This window comes from Cherax quadricarinatus, chromosome 5 (assembly GCF_038502225.1).
Source record: "Cherax quadricarinatus isolate ZL_2023a chromosome 5, ASM3850222v1, whole genome shotgun sequence".
In the NCBI taxonomy this organism is placed as follows: Eukaryota; Metazoa; Arthropoda; class Malacostraca; order Decapoda; family Parastacidae; genus Cherax; species Cherax quadricarinatus.
In genome coordinates this window covers 23,208,439-23,220,772 of record NC_091296.1, presented here as the reverse complement: position 1 = coordinate 23,220,772, position 12,334 = coordinate 23,208,439, and positions in this window count along the sequence as shown.

Here is a 12,334-nt window from a genome sequence, read left to right as displayed (position 1 = left end):
CAATCATCTGTTTCTTGTCATCCGCACTACATCCACGCACATTTAAGCAACCCAGTTTTATAAAGTTTTTCTTCTTCTCTTTTTTAGTAATTGTATACAGGAGAAGGGGTTACTAGCCCATTGCTCCCGGCATTTTAGTCGCCTCATACGACACGCATGGCTTACGGAGGAAAGATTCTTTTCCACTTCCCCATGGACAATAGAAGAAATAAAAAAGAACAAGAGCTATTTAGAAAAAGGAGAAAAGCCTAGATGTATGTATATATATATATGCATGTGCGTGTCTGTGAAGTGTGACCAAAGTGTAAGTAGGAGTAGCAAGATATCCCTGTTATCTTAGCGTGTTTATGAGACAGAAAAAGAAACCAGCAATCCTACCATCATGCAAAACAATTACAGGTTTTTGTTTCACAGTCATCTGGCAGGACGGTAGTACTTCCCTGGGTGGTTGCTGTCTACCAACCTACTACCTACATATATATATATATACCTACTATATATATATATATATATATATATATATACCTACTATATATATATATATATATATATATAAATGTCGTGAATATTTGAAAAGATAATGTATTATTATCATACTCTTTTGCTATTTTTAGAAGGGTATAATAGTAACTCAAAAAAGATAAAAGTCAGATGATATGTGGTGAAGAAATAAATTAATTTTTAAGGAGCTCAAGCACTGTCGTGGCTTTTATTCATATATATTCTTAGAGAATTGGTAATGATGGCATTTATTTTATTTTGCATTTGCTTTTGGATAAATATTATTTTCACTGAGTTTTAAGATTAAATGCGTTTTTGCTTTCTGATATCAAGAATGTCACTCATATAATCAATATCTGGGAAGAGTTGAAAAACATGTTTTTGAAGAAATTATTTTGTAATATATATTAACTTGACCTGGCACACTTCCTAACTCTACAAGAAAATAATCTATGTACCGCTGGCAGATTTACATCACTATAATCATACAAAAATAATACTACTTCCATGAGTTATGAAGGTAGCAATATTTTGTCTAAAATTAGAGCCTGGAAGCTTACTGGGTTACCAGGTTGAGTCGGACATGAGATTAAAAACTCGTAACCAGAGCAGGGAACATTGCTGACTCTGTAAAAAGAACATGTTTAGTGTTTTAAGCTTTTGAAAACAAACGCCGAATGTGATTCGCTGCTCAGACAAACGAAAGTGGACATAAACGTTGCACCTCAAGTGGATATGTAAGCTATATAATTAAGGAATTTTGCATGAAGGGGAAAATTGTTAGAGACTGAAGCTATAGATGTCATTACCAGAATGATCTGATCTTGTTGATATCCAGTAGAGTTCAACTTTATGGATATCATATAATAAGTATATGAGAATGATAAGGACGTGGTTTCTGAAGACATTTCAGGCTGTGCTTTATCAATAGCTTATCTTAACAAAAGCAGTCAAGTCCTTATTTCCTAATGAATACTTGCACTTCTGTGTTTTGTTTCGGTGCGGATGATGATGCGCAATGTTTATCCTACACCATCGAGATTCCTCTCACCTCATATTGACGTTTGTGATAAATTTCAGTTTATTTTGACACACGTCGTCAGATAAATGAACATTATTTAGTAGCCGAATCGTCTTGTGGCAATGTGTAAATTAAGCCAAGTTTGGAGCCTTTCGCAGCCTGGTGCATTGAATAAGAGTTCACGGTTCCAGTTCCTTCATGTCTTTGATGTAGATATATGATGAAATACCATCATATATCAATATTTGTCATACATATAGAATATAAGTATGATAATATATATATATATATATATATATATATATATATATATATATATATATATATATATATATATATATATATATATATATATATATGCAAAACAACCACTCATTTATAATTAATAGAATTTGGGAAGAATTTAATAATACACTGGACAAATAATTTTTAAATTTTCTTGGGTAGAATAGTTTGTGGGGTGAGTTGTGCAAAGGACCTATCCAAGTTGGGTCGGCGCGCGTCAGGTGTTTAACCGTTGTGGGATCTGATAGTGAGGTGCTGGCCAGACCCCTTATATAGCTTCCTTGGATGCTTTACTTTCATAGTTCCTTGATAATGTGAGTAGTCACGAAAGCGCTTGGAATTTCTCTATTCTTTCATATTCTGAAATCACCTGTTTACTGTGATCTTATTGTGTATATATATATATATATATATATATATATATATATATATATATATATATATATATATATATATATATATATATATATATATGTATGTATGTCAAAATTCAATACACCTGCCAGACGAGAGATATCATGTGAGAATTTTTCTTTTAAAAATTTGTTCATAAACGGTTAATGTTTACTTCTCTGTCAGAGAATAATGTTCCTCAATAATGTGTGTGTGTGTACATACCCACCGAGCTGGGTTTACAGGGGGTCTAGACCCAGTCTCTTAGGCTACACTGATCGCCATCCCTGATTTCTGGCCTCATGAGCCTTATCAAATCTACTCTTCAAGGAGCACGTTAGTTCCCCTGTCTTCTAAAAATATATTATTTTTTCCCTATAATCTACCTTGTCCATAATTACTTTGGCTTTGCTCAGACCTCTACAACACAATTGTCATCAAAGATTTGTTAAGTTATACCATGAATTAAGGAAAGATCCTGGACTTAACCTTACGACAGCAAATGCGATAGTAATTATGGACAAGGTCGATTACAGGGGAAAAATAAACATTCTATTAGAAGACTGGGAAACTCACGCACCTCTTATGTTATGTATAGAGTATGGGTGCACCACTGCCACATTCAAGTGACTGATAATACAACGCAAGACCTTTCCAGCAACCCATCTCCCCCATCACTCAGTTCAGTGTCTAGGACAAAACTCGCCACTTTTAACTCTTCACTTTCCTGGAGTCATTCCGCACACAATATACACAACATTATGAATAATAAGCAATTACTGCGGCACACGCCGAGCTTCCCTTGTTACTTACCAAGTCTTCGGGTAAAGCGAGTCTCTCTCCAATCTTTTTGAGCAGGTAATCAGTAAGTTCTTGTTAATATTTTACTTTCTGGTCAAAAGTTCCAAGATATATATCTCACTCATTAATCCACACAATTCCGGGATGATAAGTTTTCTTTAATTTTCTTTTGAGGGATATATGAGGAAAATGTGGACGACTATTGCAGGATTTTGAGGCAGAAGGTGAGCGGGTTATCACCTGTGCTAATTGACTCACGATAACTGCTGGGCCGCCCGTTCCTGCTGCTGCCGCTGCCTTCATCCCCATATTAATTCAGTTACTATATACGCTATGCATGTATGCATGTATGTATTTATGTACATCAGAATGTGAAAATTTGTCATTGGTAGAAGGAAACCTGTATGTAAACAAAGAGGAAAATAGTTAATGCGCATGTTTTAATCTCTGTACTGAAATCCTCGCCAGCAAAATAGTCTTAAAACTATGTATGGTTCCTGCCTCCACTACGTCTCTTTCTAGGATATTCCACTTCCTGAAAACTGTATGACTGGAGTCTTCAGCTTAAAATTGTGACTCCTTGTTTCTGTGTCCCATCTCTGGAACATCCTGTCTTTGTCCACCTTGTCTATTCCTCGCAGTATTATATATGTCGTTACCATGTCTTCCCTGACCCTCCTGTCCTCCAGTGTCGTCAGGCCGATTTCCCTTAACCTTTCTTCATAGGCCAATCCCCTTAGCTCTGGGACCAGTCTTGTTGCAAACCTTTGCACTTTCTCTAATTTCTTGACGTGCTTCACCAGGTGTGGATTCCAAACTGGTGCTGCTTACTCCAATATGGGTCTGACGTATATGGTGTACAGAATCTTGAACGATTCCTTAGTGAGGTGTCGGAACGCTATTCTAAGGTTTTCCGGACCCCCATATGCTGCAGCAGTTATCTGATTGATGTGCGCCTCAGGAGATGTGCTCGGTATTATACTCACCCCAAGATCTTTTTCCTTGAGTGAGGTTTGCAGTTTTTGGCCACGTAGACTATACTCTGTCTGCGGTCTTCTTTGCCCTTCCCCGATCTTCATGACTTTGCATTTGGCGGGGTTAAATTCAAGGAGCCAGTTGCTGGACCAGGCTTGTAGCCTGTCCAGGTCTCTTTGTAGTCCTGCCTTATCCTCGACCGATGTAATTCTTCTCATTAACTTCACATCATTTGCAAACAGGGACACTTTTAAGTCTATTCCTTCCGTTATGTCATTCATATATACCAAAAACAGCACAGGTGCTAGGGCTGACCCCTGTGGAACTCCGCTCGTCACAGGCGCCCACTTTGACACCTCGTCACTTACCATGACTCGTTGTTGCCTCCCTGTCAGATATTCTCTGATCCATTGCAGTGCTTTTCCTGTTACGTGTGCCTGATCCGCTAGCTTTTGCATTAACCTCTTGTGAGGAACTGTATCGAAGGCCTTCTTACAGTCCAAGAAAATGCAGTCTATCCACCCCTCTCTCTCTCGTGTCTTACTTCTGTTACCTTGCCATAAAACTCAGTTAGTTTTGTGACACAGGATTTTCCTTCCCTGAAACCGTGCTGGTTATCGTTTATAAGCTTATGTCTTTCTAGGTGATCCACCACTCTCCTCTTGATGATCTTCTCCATGACTTTGCGTACTATACACGTCTGTCTCCTTTCTTAGAAATTGAGACTACATTTACCATCTTCCATACTTCAGGTAGTTGCCAAGTTTCAATGGATGTATTGAAAATTTTTGTTATTGGCACACACAGCATCTCTGCTCCCTCTCTAAGGACCCCCGGAGAGATGTTATCTGGCCCCACCGCCATTGAGGTATCAGGTTCACATAGCTTCTTCACCTCCTCGGTTATGTGTTTTTCATCCAGCACTTGTTGGTGTACCTCCCTATTCTGAATTCCTCGAGTCCTTCTTGTATCCACTGTAAATACTTCTTTAAATCTCATGTTGAGCTCCTCACAGACCTCTTGGTCGTTTCTTGTGAACTCCCCACCTTCCTTCTGGCTATACAACAACTTCGGGTCAGACTTGACTTTTGATGCTATGTCATTTTCGTATTGTCGCTGAGCCTTCCTTCTTATCTGTGCATATTCGTTTCTGGCTCTTCGGCTAATCTCTCTATTTTCCTGGGTCCTCTGTCTTCTGTACTTCTTCCATTCTCTAGTGCATTTAGTTTTTGCCTCCCTACAACTTTGGTTGAACCAAGGACTCGTTCTGGTCTTCCTGTTACTTCTGTTTCCATTGGGAACAAAGCTCCCTGCATTTTGTTGTCACATAGTCCATTTCTTTTAGTGGCTTTACTGTGTGTGTACTCACCTATTTGTACTCACCTATTTGTGGTTGCAGGGGTCGAGTCATAGCTCCTGGCCCCGCCTCTTCACTGATTGCTACTAGGTCCTCTCTCTCCCTGCTCCATGAGCTTTATCATACCTCGCCTTAAAACTATGTATGGTTCCCGCCTCCACTACGTCACTTTCTAGGCTATTCCACGGCTTGACTACTCTGAAGAAATACTTCCTAACATCCCTTTGATTCATCTGAGTCTTCAACTTCCAATTGTGACCTCTTGTGTCTGTGTCCCATCTCTGGAACATCCCGTCTTTGTCCACCTCGTCTATTCTGCGCAGTATTTTATATGTCGTTATCATGTCTCCCCTGACCCTCCTGGCCTCCAGTGTCGTCAGGCCGATTTCCCTCAACCTTTCTTCGTAGGACAATCCCCGTAGCTCTGGGACTAGTCTTGTTGCAAACCTTTGCACTTTCTCTAATTTCTTGACGTGCTTGACTAGGTGTGGATTCCAAACTGGTGCTGCATACTCCAATATGGGCCTGACGTAAATGGTATACAGAGTCTTGAACGACTCCTTACTGAGGTATCGGAACGCTATCCGTAGGTTTGCCAGGCGAGCGTATGCTGCAGCAGTTATCTGATTGATGTGCGCCTCAGGAGATATGCTCGGTGTTACACTCACCCCCAGATCTTTTTCCTTGAGTGAGGTTTGCAGACTTTGGCCATCTAAACTATATTGTGTCTGCGGTCTTCTTTGCCCTTCCCCAATCTTCATGACTTTGCATTTGGCGGGGTTAAACTCAAGGAGCCAGTTGCTGGACCAGGCTTGTAGCCTGTCCAGGTCTCTTTGTAGTCCTGCCTGATCCTCATCCGATTTGATACTTCTCATTAACTTCACATCGTCCGCAAACAAGGACACTTCTGAGTCTATCCCTTCCGTTATGTCATTCACATATACCAAGAACAGCACAGGTCCTAGGACAGACCCCTGTGGAACCCCGCTTGTCACAGGCGCCCACTTTGACACCTCATCACGTACCATGACTCGTTGTTGCCTCCCTGTCAGGTATTCTCTTATCCATTGCAGTGCCTTTCCTGTTATGTGTGCCTGATCCTCTAGCTTTTGCAGTAACCTCGTGTGAGGAACTGTGTCGAAGGCCTTCTTGCAGTCCAAAAAAATGCAGTTGATCCACCCCTCTCTCTCTTGTCTTACTTCTGTCACCTTGTCATAAAACTCTAATAGGTTTGTGACACAGGGTTTTCCCTCCCTGAAACCATGCTGGTTGTCAATTATGCACTTGTTTCTTTCCAGGTGCTCCACCACTCTCCTCCTGTTGATCTTCTCCATGACCTTGCATACTATACACGTTAGTGATACAGGTCTGTAGTTTAGTGCCTCATGTCTGTCTCCCTTTTTAAAAATTGGGACTACATTTGCCATCTTCCATACCTCAGGGAGTTGCCCAGTTTCAAATGATGTGTTGAAGATCTTCGTTAATGGTACACACAATGTCTCTGCTCCTTCTTTAAGGACCCATGGAGAGATGTTGTCTGGTCCCACCGCCTTTGAGGTGTCAAGTTCGCATAGCAGCTTCTTCACCTCCTCCTTGGTTATATGTACCTCATCCAGCACTTGCTGGTGCACCCCTCTGCTCTGATTTCCTGGAGTCCTACTGGTTTCCACTGTAAATACTTCTTTAAATCTTGTGTTGAGCTCTTGACATACCTCCCGGTCGTTTCTTGTGAATTCCCCATCACCCTTCCTCAGTCTGATTACCTGGTCCTTGACTGTTGTTTTCCTCCTGATGTGGCTGTACAACAGCTTCAGGTCAGTCTTGACTTTCGATGCTATGTCATTTTCGTATTGCCGCTGAGACTCCCTTCTTATCTGTGCATATTCGTTTCTGGCTCTTCGGCTAATCTCTTTATTTTCCTGAGTTCTCTGTCTTCTGTACCTTTTCCATTCTCTAGTACACCTAGTTTTTGCCTCCCTACACCTTTGGGTGAACCAAGGACTCATTCTGTTCTTCCCATTATTTCTGTTTCCCTTGGGAACAAACCTCTCCTCTGCCTCCTTGCATTTTGTTGCCACATAGTCCATCATTTCTTGTACTGGTTTTCCTGTCAGTTCCCTCTCCCACTGAATGTCTTGAAAGAAGTTCCTCAAGCCTGAGTAGTTCCCCCTTTTGTAGTTTGGTTTTTCCCAGCCTATTCCTGCTGCTCTCTCCACATGGAGCTCAACTATGTAGTCGAAGCACAGAACCACATGATCACTAGCTCCCAGGGGCCTTTCACACATGATATCCTCGATGTCAGAACTACTCAAGGTGAATACAAGGTCCAGTCTTGCTGGTTCATCCTCTCCTCTCTCTCTGGTAGTGTCTCTAACATGTAACATGTGTGTGTGTGTGTGTGTGTGTGTGTGTGTGTGTGTGTGTGTGTGTGTGTGTGTGTGTGAGTGAGTGAATGAGTGAATGAGCGAGCGAAGGTGCGTGTGAGTGAAAAAAGAAAGGCCATTGAAAAAAAACAGAAATACCTGAGCTCGTTCATGTGATTTTACACATCTTCAGATGAATTATAAGTGAAAAAATCAAGGAAAGCCCATGTTCGGGTTTCTAAGTGAGGTAAATCTTCCAAATTGCTTGGAAGATTGTCACTGTTTGAGTTACTTAAGACACAGTTAATAAAATGTAACAGATACCGTCCAGTCACAAACTCCATCAAACTGTTCGGTGTACATGGTAGCTAAGTTTCGCTAAGCTACTTATAAATCACCATGAGAACTGATGCGACGATTAAAGGAGTTCAGAATAAACTGTCACAACACCGCATCACTAATACTGTGCAGTGTGTACCAGTAGGACTCCTGCAGTGCTCCTATGTTCTTTTCTCCTTATGTACTACTACTGTTCGACTGCTACTACTAAGTAGTAGTAGTAATAATAGTACTACAAATACTACTACGTAGAATTACTACTACTATACCGAAACGTCGTCTCTCTTATGTGCGGGTTATTTGTGTATTGTTCCAGTCACGGTATTGTGCCTCTGTGTTATTACTACTACTACTACTACGTACTACTATTATGTACTAGAACTACGTAGCACTACTACTACATACTATTCTTTGTACTACCACTATGTACTACTACTACTGCTATGTACCACTACTACTTAGTACTACATACTACTATTTTGTACTACTACTACTACGCAGTACTACCACTACGTAGTACTAATACAATTACTACGTAGTACTGTTACTACTATTACTACTATTATTTCTACTGCTACTAGCACTAGTATTACTGGTACTAGTATTACTGGTACTAGTATTACTGGTACTAGTATTACTGGTACTAGTATTACTGGTACTAGTACTACTGGTACTAGTACTGCTGCTACTAGTAGCACTACTGCTACTAGCACTACTACTGCTGCTGCTTCATTAACCTGTACGCTGTCTTAAATATCGCATTATTGATGATATACAATACCGACAAGTTGATATGAAGCGCCTGAGTTTATTGCCGAAACGTTTCGCCCGCACAATAAAGCTTCTTCAGCCGAATACTTGCCAAATTATTCAGTCGAATAAATTTGATACAACAGCACCAAGGTATTTTCGTACAGAGGACGTCTTCTGTATCTCCTTTGTTGAACGATTATTTAGCATTTTCTGCTCCCACTACAGGGCCACGCTTACCTGTGATCTCGCCTCCAGCTGCTTCACCTCACTTCTGTTCTAGTATATATGGTCCGGCCGCATGCTTGAAGGACTTTGTGGCATGCAAAGAGTACGTAATCTTTATTTGGCGCATGTACACACCCTCATTTACAGGCTATCTCCCCCAACCAGCGAACCAGGTGACTGAGAGTTGACGATGGGGCCCCGTCGTTCAACTAGTAACCAGGTTCCAGCGAATAAGAAGATGGTTTTGGCAATCGCAGAGGTTATGTGGGTACCACTCTCCTGTCTGCCCTTGTCATTTCCATTCTAGAGCTGGTTGAAGCACGGTCTGCTCTCTAGTGGCTTCTATTCTGCCTTGCTTACCGTGGAGTGCACTAATACCTATCACTGTACATAGTGTATATAGTGTACATATTGCTGTCCTAAATTAGTGAAGGCTAATATAAGTCAAAACTTTTCTGCTGTGTTTATTTTGCTCCCTTTACACCCAGGATAACAGGCCATTTGGAATCCTGGGTTGTAATAGACTTCGATACACTGTGAAATCACTCCCTACGAAACAAAAGACTCAGCAGGATGTGCAACATCCTCCCAATAAAAAGCAGGGGAGCCATGGGTACGATAAGAGACAAAATAAGTGTCAGGGACCTAAGACTGCCTCCCAGCATACATAAGGTGGCTTTCTAATAGATCCTTGGCTGTCTTCAAGAGGGAGCTGGACAGATACTTGCAGTCAGTTCCCGACCAGCCGGGCTGTGGTCCGTACGTCGGTTTGCATACGGCCAGCAGCATCAGCCTGGTTGATCAGGCCCTGATCCACCGCGAGGCCTGTTCACGGACCGGGCCGCGGGAGTGTTGACCCCCGGAACACCCTCCAGGTATAATGATCACGTCAAAATTACTGCTACGTGTACTGTCTCCATTGTTACATTCCACTAAAGGATGTTGTGCAGGCAAAATTTTTCGGCACTGAAGACACCCAAGTGTTGGACATGTGTGCTCTTCGTACTGTGTATATGTGATACACCAAGTTCAGCAAGCATTTGATAACGTTCCTCATTATAACTCTTTCAGCCGTAAATACACAGTTTAAACAGATCTGCGCTAAAATAGTTTAAAAACTGGTTATCTGGAAGCATAATAACAGGTTGAACTTCATGAAAATGCATCAGTATGGCTGGAGGTAACAAGTGGTGTGCCGCAAGGGTCAAACTTGAGACCGGTTCTGATCTTGATATATGTGTATAACGTCGGTAATGGTTTATATTCCATATTATCAAAATATGTGGATAACACAAAACAATTTACTACATGAGTATCGAAGACTGCAAACTGATTTACAGAGCTTAGTAAATTATACTAATAAATGGCACATTGATGTCAGTGTTGATAAGAGCAACATAACATATACCGAGAAACAAAAATGAGTGTAAAGTTATGAACGTCAGAGATGTAATGAAAACAAACTAGAAAGACATGATACTAAGCATTAGACAAAGCCAAGAGAAACGGATGAAAAGTTTTTGGGGCATAGAACGAACATTCTAGACATGATTCTAAACGAGATCTTAACTAGTACCGCAGTGACGGAACGAGCACTGCAAAATGAAACAGGAACTTGTGAGATTCGGCGCAACCACAAATAGAACACAGAGTAATAGTAAACAAAGTAAAGTCAGTGGCAGCTACAGTGAAAATCTTTGTTCCACAAGGTACAGTACTCGCTCCCATCCTGTTCCTCATCATTGTATCTGACATAGACAGAGATGTAAACCACAGCACCGTGTCCTCCTTTGCTAACGATACCAGAATCTGCATGACATTGTCATCCATTGACGACTGCAAATCCCCAAGAGGATATTAACCATATCTTTAAACGGACCTCAAAAAACAATATGAAGTTCAATGAGGACAAATTTCTATTACTCTGCTATGGAAAACTCGAGGAAATAAAAACTGGATCATACTATAAAACAAATTCCAGCCCCACAATAGAACGAGAAACTAATGTGGAAAACCTGGGAGTGATAATGTCAAAAAATATCACTTTCAAAGATCACAACAATATCTCTACCACATCTGCTGGGAAACTGCAGACCTAGAGAATATGCAGAGACCTGTCACTGCATGTATACGTAAAATAAAGCACGTCAATTACTGGGAACGGTTGAAGTCCATTGACCTATACTCCTTGGAAAGCAGACAAGAAAGATACATCATCAATACGCACTTAGAAAATTATAGAGGGACTAGTCTCAAATCTTCACCCGGAAATTACTCCCTACAAATGGAAAAGACTCGGCAGGCGGTGCAACATCTCCCCAGTGAAAAGCAGGGGAACCATGACTACACTAAGAGACAACACAATAAGTGCCAGGAGGCCCAAGACTGTTCAGCTGCCTCCCAGCATACATAAGGGTAATTACCAATAGATCCCTGGCTGTCTTTAAGAGAGATTTGGATAGGCACCTAAAGTCAATACTTGACCAGCCGGGCTGTGGTTCGTACGTCGGTTGGTGTGCGGCCATCAGTAACAGCTTGGTTGATCAGGCCCTGATCCACCGCAAGGCCTGGTCATGGACAGGACCGCGGAAGCGTTGACCCCTGGAACACCCTCTAGGCATACTCCAAGTATACCTACTAGCTTCTTAGTTCTTGTGCTACATGTATCTTGTGCTTCGTTCCAGACCTCAACTACTGGTTTTTACTTATTTTTACAGGTTGTTAAATTTCTTGCCTAATCTTAGAATTCACTGACCATCCGTCATCCACAAGTCAACAGAGGCAGCCCAAACTAGTCTAGTCAAACTAGTCTAGTCAAACTAGTCTGCTCAGCGAAAGGGCGATGTTTATCCTGAAATTAATATAAAAGATTTTCAAAGGTTTTTCCTCTATTTTTTTTTAATCTACCTCGATTGTCTCTCAATAATACGAAATGAAATGCTGGTAAACGTCTGGCAAAAGAGCTACTGAATGAATGATTATGAATGTGTTTATTTCTATCATTGGGGTTCACTCCAGCAGAGAAAGGAATTCACTCAGCCATGGCACTAGAGGTTCAGATCCACTGCTGGTCGTTGCATGAATTATTTTGATCCCCCGGTTACCTTGTCTCACGTCGCTTCCAAGCGTCTGTCTCGTGTCGGCTGTCACTTACTTCGTGTATGTGTCCCACCAGCATACCTTCATCTTTTCTCTACCCTCTCCTCCCGTCTCTTCCTCTCCTCTCCACCTCTCCCCACCCAACTGTTCCCAATCACCACCACCCTACCACCACTACCCTACCACCTCTTCCCTGCCACCTTTTACCTTGCATCTCTTTCC